An 11,583-nucleotide genomic window follows, 5' to 3' on the forward strand; every position below is an offset into this window, starting at 1 on the left:
CCGCTGATTACGAACAAGGCGTCTGTTGGCGTTCACTGATCGTGTTGGCGAGCCGGTAAACGCCATCACGGTTAAACTCCCTGTTGGAAGACTATGCTGTTAGGTTGATAGAGTGCCGACAGAGCTTCTTATTGGCCCCACAAACACCATCAAGGTTAAACTCCCTGTTGGAAGACTACACACTAAACTTTTTAACACCCTTTAAGGTGCTAAAAGGGTGCACTCAACATTTTGCACCCTTTTTGCACCTTTTAGGTACCAAAACATTGCTCCGGCCCCCAATCATGAGGGTGCCACAAATTAAGGGGTGTAAATCTTAACATTTTTACACCCTTAAAGGTGCTAGTGGGGTGTACTGAACATTTTGCAATATTGCTCGGGCACCCAACCTCGAGGGTGCCAAAATTCAGCGGTAGTAATCAAAAGTTTCAAAGGGTGCTACGACCGTAAAAGGGGTGCTAAAAAGTATTTCTTCTCGATTGGGGTGTTACCACGGCACCCTATCGTTAGGGTGCCTAAAAGAACGGTGTGTGAATGCAAGCATGCAAAATTGCACAAAAACAGGCTGAATGTTTAAACCGCACATTGCACTATTTCACCTCCCGTTGAGAGGTATAAATATGAACTCTCCACATTGACCAGGGGAAATGCTCTAAAATTGCTGTTCGTAAATTGAACAAAATGTGCTGAATGTTTAAATTCCACTCTGCACTAATCTAGTTCTTCGAGTGTATCACAAGGTTCGTTTCGATGTCTGGGTGCACGGGAAGGGAAGGCTACAAAATGCCTCTTGTAGTCCTATAAATAAAACTTTTAAGTGAGGCATCGGTGTCCTCAACGAAATCGAATTTACCTAAGAATTTGTTCCCGTATTATTATGCCCCGGGCAAAAAGTCCAACAAGACTTTCTTGTTGGGCTCACAGCACGCCTGTGGGGCCAATACGAAGTTCTGTCGGCACTCTATCGTTCCAGTAGCCTGGTCTTCCAACAGGGAGTTTAACCTTGATGGCGTTTGTGGGGCCAATAAGAAGCTCTGTCGGCACTCTATCGTCCCAACAGCGTAGTCTTCCAACAGGGAGTTTAACCGTGATGGCGTTTACCGGCTCGCCAACACGATCAGTGAACGCCAACAGACGCCTTGTTCGTAATCAGCGGCGCGAGCGCGCCATCAGACAGAACCGACAGACGCCCTGAAGGTGGTTTTTAGAGCCTAAACAGCAGCGTCTACGCCTGGCATAAACGCTAGACGTCAAAGTTTGTGTTCTGAATTTTCCCTTCAATAAGTAACAGTCACACGGACGATAACATAACGATGTGAAGATATGCTTTGGCTCGTACCATGGCAAGCACAATCGTTTGTGGCTGCAGCCTCGGTTGCTCTTCGTCCACAACAAACTGAATCGGCTGTACAGCTTTCTTCGAGGGCGTGTATGCAGGGGTTCTATCTTCCTTTTTTGCGCAGGCCGACGGGGCGGTCGTGTAAAATCATTTTCGCTCGTCGCTGCCGTTCTGCCTACCTGTTTGCTGTACCTATTACGTCGCCGCCACCGCATGCTTCGGTTGCTTTCTAATAATCCCCACTTGTTACAAACTCAGAGGTTTTCGGACTATTAGCAGTCGTTTTACACGACGGGTTTGATGCGCCTGACATGCCAGGAGTGACATCGCTTGTAGTATTAGCGCGACGTTGCTTGTCTGCAAGACGGTGCCGGACAAACAAGCGTTATCAACGCCATTATTCTAACGCTACATTCTATTTATTTGGTGGCTACCGTGGCTTGAGCAGAAAAGGTCGGGTTGACTTCTTGAGTAAATAAGGGAGCTTTGGCTCAATCGCTTGCAGCGCTAGCAATGCGACCTCGTCTGCAAGACCGGTGCGTGAGAAACAAGCGTTAGGACAGCCACAATTTCAAAAATGCAGCATAAACTAGACACAAGCGACAATATTCGTTGACAACTTACGTAAGTATAGAGTTGCTTTAGGCGCCTTAAACACCGCCCGCCGAGATAGCTCAGTTTTAAAAAAAACCGAGATAGCTGAGTGTTAACACGTCCGTTTACTGTTTTGTAGGTCAAAGGTTCGATTCCTCGTCGAACCTGTTTTTTTTTAGGTGAGGGTTTTATTAGCTCTTTTTTTTACGACCAGGGTAAGCACCTGTTCCTTGCTTTCTATCACGCCGACATTTACCGCCCTCTTCCTAAACCCAAAGTAGCTCGTTTTTTCGCACCTTCTCTCTTGAGAAGCCCGCTGTGAAAACAAAACCAAAACAAACGTCAAAACCTCTTTACAATATCAGTATACATGTCACTTACTTTGTGTGTATTCAATTTTTGTGATTAAAAACCTTAAATTTAAGTTATAAACACATTTCAGGCTTTGAAAGCAGAAAGATAATTACCAACATTACAGTACTAACAGAATTTTCGTCAAACATAAAGGTGCTGCATTTGAAGTCTGGCAACTATACCTCACTTTTTGTGTGTTTTTTCATGGCGTTTTGTGCCGAGTGGTTGCTGGCGTGCATGCTGGCGTTATTTGATCCGTTTTATCTATTTCAAGCTTAAATCATAGTTATAAAAGCTTTATGGGTGATGTCTACCCTTCCAACCTACGCGTGTGTTGAACATGGGGACCCCGGAAGAACGATCATCGCCGGATAAAATACTGCGCGTCAAAAGTGGATGACATTGCATCAGAACAAAGCGTGTTCGTGTGTCCGCGAGATGAGGACGACAGTGAAGGAGAATTGTACGTTGGAAACATCGTTTTTGCTCGGGTAAGTACGCATTTTTTATTATTCTGTATTTTGTTGGAACGAGTTCTGGTGTTTATGGGTCAGTAATTCACTAGAACCCCATCTCGTTTGCTCTGAGAGCCTACGTGAGTTAGTATACTTGTGTGGCGCCCCGTCCACCGGTTCCGCAGAAGTCAGCATCAATTTACGCTGAAGCAAGACCTTGGCTACGATGCTCGCGCTGTGGTACACGGCTGCTAATAATTTCACATCACGCAAGGCTCTTTAACACCGGGGCGTTTGTTTATGTGTCTCTCAAACAGTGTCTTTGCGGTTGCAGATCGCAGTCGCAATTTCGCGTGAGTGGCACAACGCTGTGATTAGTCCTCCCTCGTGAATACCCGCGGTATACCAAGAAATAACATGAACAGGAGGTTTCCTGGAAGTGCATATGAAAAAGCGTACACTTGACTCCTTGGCGGGCGTCTCGTAGGTGTTGTGAAATCTCCCCCCTTACACGAATTCCGTGCAGTGCGCTTCGCAGCTATTGCGCTCGCGAGACCGGCGACCGTACGCCTCGCGGTCTTCGGGCCGCGAAGAATTCACATACGTGCAAATTGAAGGTGAAATGCGCGCATGCGGCCTCGCAGGGAGTTAGCATAGTCTCGGGGTAGTGGGAGAGATTTCACAACGCCTACGAGGCGCCTGCCTATTCCGTCAGAGTTGCTCTCGGGAAGTCTGGGGCTTGATATCAGAGGCAAATTTATTGTTTAAATTAGTGCAGAAAATTGAGCGAATTCGCAAGTTCTCATTTTCGCAAAACCGCAGGCCATACAGAGACTAACAAGAAAGCTGTAGGCACTCACTCAACTCGATTTATATTGGAGAATTGAACGTGCAGATACAAGTCAGACATTGAAATGGAGGAGCCTCAACTATCACACACCGGTGCCGATTGAAAGCAAGGGATACAGATGAGCTGCTTGCATGTGCTCCATGCAAATTAGCTCAGCAGTGCGCTTTGCATATATCATGCATACCCCACTCACAGAACCTGCGGGTCTAATAAATACATTCTTACTGTGACCTAAATTTCACTTGGGGTGTTCCGGGAATGTTCTTATTAGTGCCTTGGAGGTTACTGTCTTTAAACGAATAAAAATCTACTTGATGTAAGCATTCGTGCTTTGTGTGTGCTCTTCTTGTATTTCAACAAGTGTCAGCACACTCACAGATTATGCACCTGCAGGTGCTGCTGCTGGCTGTCCTGGGCCAGCTCCCTTCCAGTCCAGTTTCAAAGGCTTTGCCAGGGCCTCCCTTGGCCAACCGACACTGCACCTGCTGTACCCAAGTACTGCCTGGCCTTTCGTTGGTGCTCCGTACGCTTTGCCGCCAGGAATGGTCATTCATCCATCATCTGGCCGCTTGGACCACCCGTTCAGAAGTCAGCGCATTCGCTCGACACATCGGTCCAGGCACTGCTGCCATATCGGTGCACCCACCGATTATGTACTTTCAGGTTAGTTATTGCATGTTGTGGAACCTGCCATGACGTATACCTGTTAGCAGTGCTGTGGCCTCTGATTATTTGAAACATTTTCATGAAGCAGTGCTGTGCGTTTGGAGCGTGTCATTGCTTAGCAGAGATATTGAAGAGAATCTGGGGCCGATGACTTAAGGGCAAGAAGAGAAATTGAACTGACTTTGAAGCAAGTATTCGTATGTAATCAAGCCAAGCAAACATTTAGGATCTTTCGATATGGTATTGAACTTGCAATACAAACTAGTCTACTTCAGATCATACTGGTATTAATCATACTAGTATACCGAAAAGTACATCCCACAGTCTGTAGAATTCTGGCAGCGCTTTTTTCGCAGTCTCTCATGACAGGCACTATTCTCAATGGTTGGAAGATAGTCGAGGTAGTACCAATCTTTAAATCAGGAGGCGGTACTTCACCATTAAATTTCCCTAACAAGCACCATATGCAAGGTCGGGAAACATTTCATCCACTATCAGGTCACTAATTATTTATAAAATCACAATATCACATTCGAGTATCACAACGGTTTTCACAAGGGTTACTTGAGAAACACAACTTTCAAGGTTTGTTCACGATCTACATTGATCCATTGACGCAGGCTTACAAACTGCAGTAGTTTTTCTCGATTTTTCTAAAGCATTCAATCGCACTGCACACCACAGACTACTTCTCAAACTTCACCCTAATGTCCTCACTTGAGCGAAAGATTTTCATTCTTCTCAAATGCAGTTTACTTCTAATAACTATATACTTCTTTTGCTCGTGCCACTTTGTTGTCCCCCCAGGCAGGTTGCTTGGTCCTGTCTATCTTCCATGTTGCATATCCTCCCAAGCAGGTCTAATAATTGACACCGGTGGTATTTCTAAGATTATTAATTCTATTAAAACATCGGGAGCGTTTGGCGTTGATGGTATAAGTCCTAAATTTCTAAAAAACACCAATGTATGTTGTTCCATTCTGTTTGCTAAAATCCTTCAGCAATCTTTGGACACCGGCGAATTACCAGATGATTTCAAAATCGGAAAGGTGGTACCAGCGTTCAAATCTGGAGAAAAGCATTCACCCTTAAACTACAGACCCATTTCCATCACTAGCGTGCCGTGCAAAATTCTTGAGCATATAATATATTCGCACATCTGCAACTTCCTCGAGTCCAACTCCTTTTTTCACCCATCCCAGCATGGCTTCCGCAAAACATTCTCTTGTGAGACGCAACTGCTCCTATTCACTCACAAACTTCATGCTATTCTTGACCGTCGTTCTTTCGAAGACTGCATTTTTTTAGATTTTGCAAAAGCTTTTGATAAGGACTCTCATCGGTTACTTCTACTAAAACTCCACAATATTGGAATTGAAACTAACGTATTAAAGTGGCTTGAAAGTTTCCTTACTAATCGCCAACAGTTTGTCACAGCTAACGACGTTAGCTCATCGCTTGCCCCCGTAATATCAGGCGTCCCTCAAGGAACAGTCCTCGGCCCTTTACTTTTTCTTATTTACATAAACGACCTACCTAACTGCGTTTCCTCTTCGATTCATTTATTTGCCGATGATTGTGTTTTTTTCCGAGAAATAACAACTAATGACGACATTCATGCTCTTCAAAGTGACATCAATGCCATTCCCAACTGGTGTAACACGTGGCAGATGAAGCTAAACGTTAAAAAATGTAAATTCATGCGCGTTTCACGTCTTTCGACAATCCCACCCTCGTATCACCTGGATCACATTGCTCTTGAATCAGTCCCATCGTACAAATATCTCGGCCTTCATATAACAACCGATCTTTCCTGGAAAAAACATATTGATTTCATCACCAACAAAGCAAATCGCATGCTCGGTTATCTTAAACGAAACTTTCAGTCTGCTCCTTCATCTATCAAGCTACTTTTTTACAAATCCATTGTCCGCAGCCAACTCGAGTACGCCTCATCGATATGGGATCCTCACATAAAAATACTTGTTCATCAACTAGAAATGATACAAAACAACTCTGCGCGTTTCGTTCTTTCAAATTATCAGCGAGCATCCAGTGTGTCTACAATGAAATTGAACTTGGGACTGCCATTGCTCACCACGCGTCGTAAAATCGCTCGGCTCTGTTTTTTCCATAAAATCTTTTATCATGATACCCTTCACGACTTTCTTATAACCCCGCCGTCATATCTGTCTTCACGTCTTGACCACTCCCACAAAGTAGGCCAAATTTCATGCCGTACAACAACTTTTTCCAAATCAGTTATCCCGTCAACATCAAAAGACTGGAACCACCTTCCCCGTGACACTGCTGCAATCGTTCATTCCGAGTTGTTTAATGCTGCTCTTCATAATACCGTTGTCCAACCTTATTTTTAACAAAGCGGCGTGTGTTGTATAAACACCTTTTGCTGTTGTTATCTCATGTACGTGCAATTTGAGCCACTGTACAATGTCTATTCTTACATATTTTGTACTTACGCTGCTACGTTTTGTTATTGTTGTATTTCGTACCCCACTCCCCTCTTCAATGTATTCACACTGAGGGTATTCACAAATAAAATAAAATAAATAAAAAAATTTGCAGATGATGTTGTAATTTATCACACAATTTCTTTCAACTACTACCGTCAATGCTTTCAATCTGATCTTAACACACTTAACTCCTGGTGCTGCAAATGGCTAATGTCGCTTATCTCTAAAACGAAGTGCATGACTTTAACGGTGGCAAGTCTCGAATTGTAAATACTTACTTCATTAACAACAGCCTGATTACCTCTTGAGACAAAGGTGTTTTGGTAGGCCGGTAGGGGAGGGGGGATTGCATGGTAGATTTCAAAAGGTAGATCGATTGGGAAAAGAAGACGTGTGATTAATGTTTTCATTTGCACTCCAAAACTCGCTTTATTTCATATGTTTAACCCACTGCAGTGGCTATGGTGGTGTACGGCGAATGTCGGTTAGATACCGCTTTTCAGATGGAGGCAACACGTAAAGACGCCCGTGTTTTGAGATTTCGGTGCGCACAAAAATACCCACTTGGTCAAAATTAATGCGAAGCCTTCCCCTACAGTGCTCATCATATTCCAAGTGTAGCTTTGGCGTGTTAAACCACCGTTTTTTTTTCATGTTTTTGGTATACTACCAGCTGCTGTAGCAGGTGCCACATAAAGGTGAAATTATACATAATGTTTCCAAGAGCTAAATATAAAGGTCATATTGAAGTGCATTTACGGGTCTATCTCATAGCAGTAGTGAAAGGTTATATACTCTGGTGCAGGTTAAGAACGGCAATGGCTCCTGTGGTGTAGTCCAGTGTTTGACGGAATGCCGTGTAGGCAGGTAAAAGCATTATTGCAGTGATGAAACGTAGGTCACTGACCAAGACAAGAAAGCCATTTAACGGTTTGGTGCTTGTTCACGGTGAGCATGTGTCGTGGAAAACCGAGCTATATAGTGGGCATTACGCGGCACAATGAGTTTGCATAGATATGATGCAGATTGACATTCATTATGTTGATATTGTTGGGCGTCGTCTGAACCATGAGGGACTCGAGCAGTAATCGAGAAGATAGATTGCACTCAGTTGTCAGTAATTTTGTCTTGTTCCAGTCGACCACGTGTCCCATCCTCTCACGGTGCTCTGCCAGTGGACTTGTTTTGGCATGGCCCTTCTTCACTTCGTTCCAGTGCTGCGTTAATCTTCTGTGCAGATTGCCCGTTTTGCCAATGTACACTGATTTGCATTCAGCGCATGGAATCTAATAAACAATACCCGGAAGCTTGGAGCATGAGAGGGGGTCTTTCACGCTGACAATGTCAGAACGCAGCTTGCTAGTGGGCAAATGCACGATGTATGCACTGCGTGTCTTGAAAATGTGTGCGAGAGTTTCACCGATGTGTGGGACGTAGGTAATTGCTGCACGTTTTGATGCAGTCCTTGTGGCTGCCTAAAGCATTACATTCAGAAAGAAGCGAAGAGGGCGACTAGCAGGAATCCGCATTGACATTAGCAGGCAGAAGCGTCCACAAGGCCTGTGTCAAAACGTGCTGCAATTCTCGTCCTACACATCAATCAAGCTTTTGCACGCATTTTCAAGGAACACATTGTGCACATCGCGCACGTGCCTACTAGCAAGCTATGTTCTGACATTGTCAGCGTGAAAGACCCCCTCTCACGCTTCAAGCTTCCAGGTATTGTTTATGTTTTGAACGAAAAAAGTGCCATTTAAAGGTGACACCTCCTTCCTTGCCGATTTCTGATGCCTGATTGTTCAGTTTGTGGGGATAAGTTTAGCAGATTGCTCATATGTCTAACCTGTATTTGTGCTTGAGCAGTCAAACGCTGATGTTAGCAGTGAAGTAGGTGAAAATTGTAAGTTTGATTGTAGTTGTGTGCAGATTACCTACATTGTGTTAATTCGTATAAAAGCAAAATTGAGGTAACCCTGCTAACTCTTCCGCATTGCAGCATTTTATTATGCGAACGTTAAGGAGTTCAGCTGCTTGTTGAAGGTGAAATAAACAGTGGTACAAAAAGAAGAGCATCTACTAAACAGAAATATATTCACAATCGCAGGATGCCAACGGTCCGCCTACCAACTTGTGTCCTGCATCGTTTCTGCTGGCTGGAGCGGCTCATGGAGCATTTTCCAGCTTCTCAAAGTTTGTGGTTAAGCGCTCCTCCAAGTGAAAGATGCCGCAGAGGGATCTTTTGTTTTAATGCCACAATTTCACGTGCTCAGCAGCAAATTTACTCGTAAGGCTTTTTAAATATTCATCACCCAAGAGGGCATGTTACCTTCATCTTTGGGGGAATGTGTCTGCACTCAGGTTATTTGTGACAGAAACAAGTGGACCACGTCGTGAGAGTCATTGAGGCGTTGTTGATTGTGCATGCTTCTGAAATGACATTTTCATTCGGCTGAATACTTTCCAAATATTACGATTTGTGAAGAAATAATGGTAAAAGTCATGGTTAGTTGTACTACAGTGCAGGAAGGAAATGCCAACATACGTTTTAAGCGCCTCTGATATTTCAGATCGTTGGCTGGTGAGCAATAAAACAAAACTGAAATTTTTTTAAAGTAAAATCAAATATTCGTTATCACCAGTGCATCACCAGAGTAAAAGCTATCTAGTCACCAAATTTAGAATTAGACACGAAATTCCAAGAAAAATAGAGAAATAAACTAGACAGCTCGCTACAGTAAACCAATTCGTAAAATTCCTCAATGTCTATAAAGTGATGATTCAGGTGGGTTAGTTAAGATGTCAGTGGGTTTACACACCCAACTTGCAGGGAAGCACATGAGCTCTCAATATTAACATGTTTTTAGTGAAGACAGCCTTCCTTCATTAAGCTGCTTTGCACATTGATGCCAGTCTGATAAATGTAGTCCTGAATTTTTGTTATGATCAATCTTTGTATGGGAACCATATATTTTTATATGCCGCCGCTGTGTATTTCTGGAACTTTATCTAGTCACTAATTCCAATTTGTTGTGGTCAGGTCTTTTCAGCTAATTCGTAGCTTTTTTAACAATTATGGTATATTTTGTGTGCCTAAAGGAATGCCTCATTGCATGTTTAGCCTATGTAGTGTTGAAAGCGGACATTTTGGTTCAAAGTGGAATGTCGAGCTAGCAACAAAGTACTTCGCGTGCTGCTCACTTTCATTCATGCCATTATTTTTATATTATCATTTAAAATTAAAAGCCAGCCAATTTGCTGTCGTTTTAATTTTGTCACCTACTTTATACTTTCTTTTTTTTTCAACTTTCTTTAAGGATTGACTATCCATATTTTTTTGATACCAAGGCGTTGGACTGGGCTAGCTGGTACATCTTTGAATGGATGAAAAACCATAGGAAAACCCTGGACACAGAAGAGAACGACGGGACAAACTTGTGCCGTCATTCCGTTTTAACTGTTTCCTGTGTTTACCACTGGTTTTTTATGCATTCAAACATTTTTTATGAGTTTGTTGAACAGTGATTAGTTTAGGTGCTCAAACAATTTTTGGCTGTGAAGGCTCCCCGTAGCATTTATATAAGTGCTCTCTGCTCTTTTTTTGAGCCAATACCCCATCAGGAGTCTTCATGAGCTGGTCTTTTGTAGAAATGAAGTTGAAATAAATATTTGATTGCATTGCTTTACATGTTTTGAAAGAATTTCTTGTTCATTCTTGTTTCTTTCAACCCTGTTTCAGAATCCTGCTTATGGCATTTCCTCTGTTATTTTTTTTTCAGAACCAGGAAGGGTGCTCATCCTCGGTTCTTGCTGAAGCAGGAGTATCCATACTTCACACGTGAGCTCCGAACACACAGTAATTATGGTATGAAACATTCTACCAGTATAAGCTTGCTTTGTAGACGTCATTGTAGATGTCAAAGCTCTTGACAGTGTAGTCCAATGTCTGGTGTAACGGGCAATGTATACAACTTGTGAAAATTAATTTTGTGGCTATGTTTGAGATTATTTTAAAATGCACGTCAACTACTATTTAGAATCGCTGTCTAAATTGGCAGCCATTTTCCTGGTGGATACAGAAAGTGAAAAAGCGCATGTGTAGAGATTTCAGTGCACCTTAAATGTCCCAAATTTGCTAAAGCTAATCCAAAGCCCTCCTTGTGGTGCACTTCATTACCCATGTACAGTTTTGCGTAAAAACAGCTAAAAATTTATGATCAATTAAAACTTATTTTAATGTTTGTACATGCAAATATTCTCAGTTTAAGCTGCCATATTTAGAGTAAAATATTTTGTAACAATTATATAGCTACCAAAGGTTTAGAGAAAAGCTTTTTGCTTTTGGTTATGCACCTTCTTATGAAAAGAAAAATGTTGTTAAGAAAGGGAGAAGAAACCCAAATACGGAAATTAGCAAACCCTAAAGCTGCGGATAGACTGAATGTTTGTAGAGAATCTTTTGCTGATTTCAGTTCCAGTCAACTCTAAAAAAGTCTATCGACGTAGAATACTTGCCGTGAGGCACCTCGTAATACTAGCCAAAACTAATGGGCCCTGGCTGTTGGCTTGTCATTTGCAACAGTGAAAAATGACCCCACATCCACCGGCAGGGACATAATGCAAGGCACCATGTACAAGCTCGCCTCATGATAAAATCATGTTTTATGAACAATGACATTACATTTCAACCATGGGCTTCACCAGGGAACTTGTATGCATTGTTCTGTGATGTTTGCAGTTCTTGTTATTGCTATGTGGGGTCATTTAGTCTAAAAGTATGCTTATAAAACTCCATATACCACCAAACCTTGCCAGAACTGTACCATATGAATATTTTTTCGTAAAGCAAAAAGA

The 11,583-nt window shown here is 42.6% G+C and overlaps 1 long non-coding RNA gene across 1 annotated transcript; it reads left to right on the top strand.

Moving 5' to 3' along the window:
• The first annotated feature begins 2,536 nt into the window (after positions 1-2,536).
• Positions 2,537-10,295, top strand: LOC144162429 (uncharacterized). Its single transcript, XR_013320675.1, has 3 exons — positions 2,537-2,778; positions 3,986-4,255; positions 8,837-10,295. It is a non-coding gene; the product is annotated as an uncharacterized LOC144162429 (long non-coding RNA).
• The last annotated feature ends 1,288 nt before the right edge of the window (positions 10,296-11,583 follow it).

Source organism: Haemaphysalis longicornis, unplaced genomic scaffold (genome assembly GCF_048455015.1).
Source record: "Haemaphysalis longicornis isolate Haplotype H1 unplaced genomic scaffold, Haemaphysalis longicornis Haplotype H1 scaffold_12, whole genome shotgun sequence".
In the NCBI taxonomy this organism is placed as follows: Eukaryota; Metazoa; Arthropoda; class Arachnida; order Ixodida; family Ixodidae; genus Haemaphysalis; species Haemaphysalis longicornis.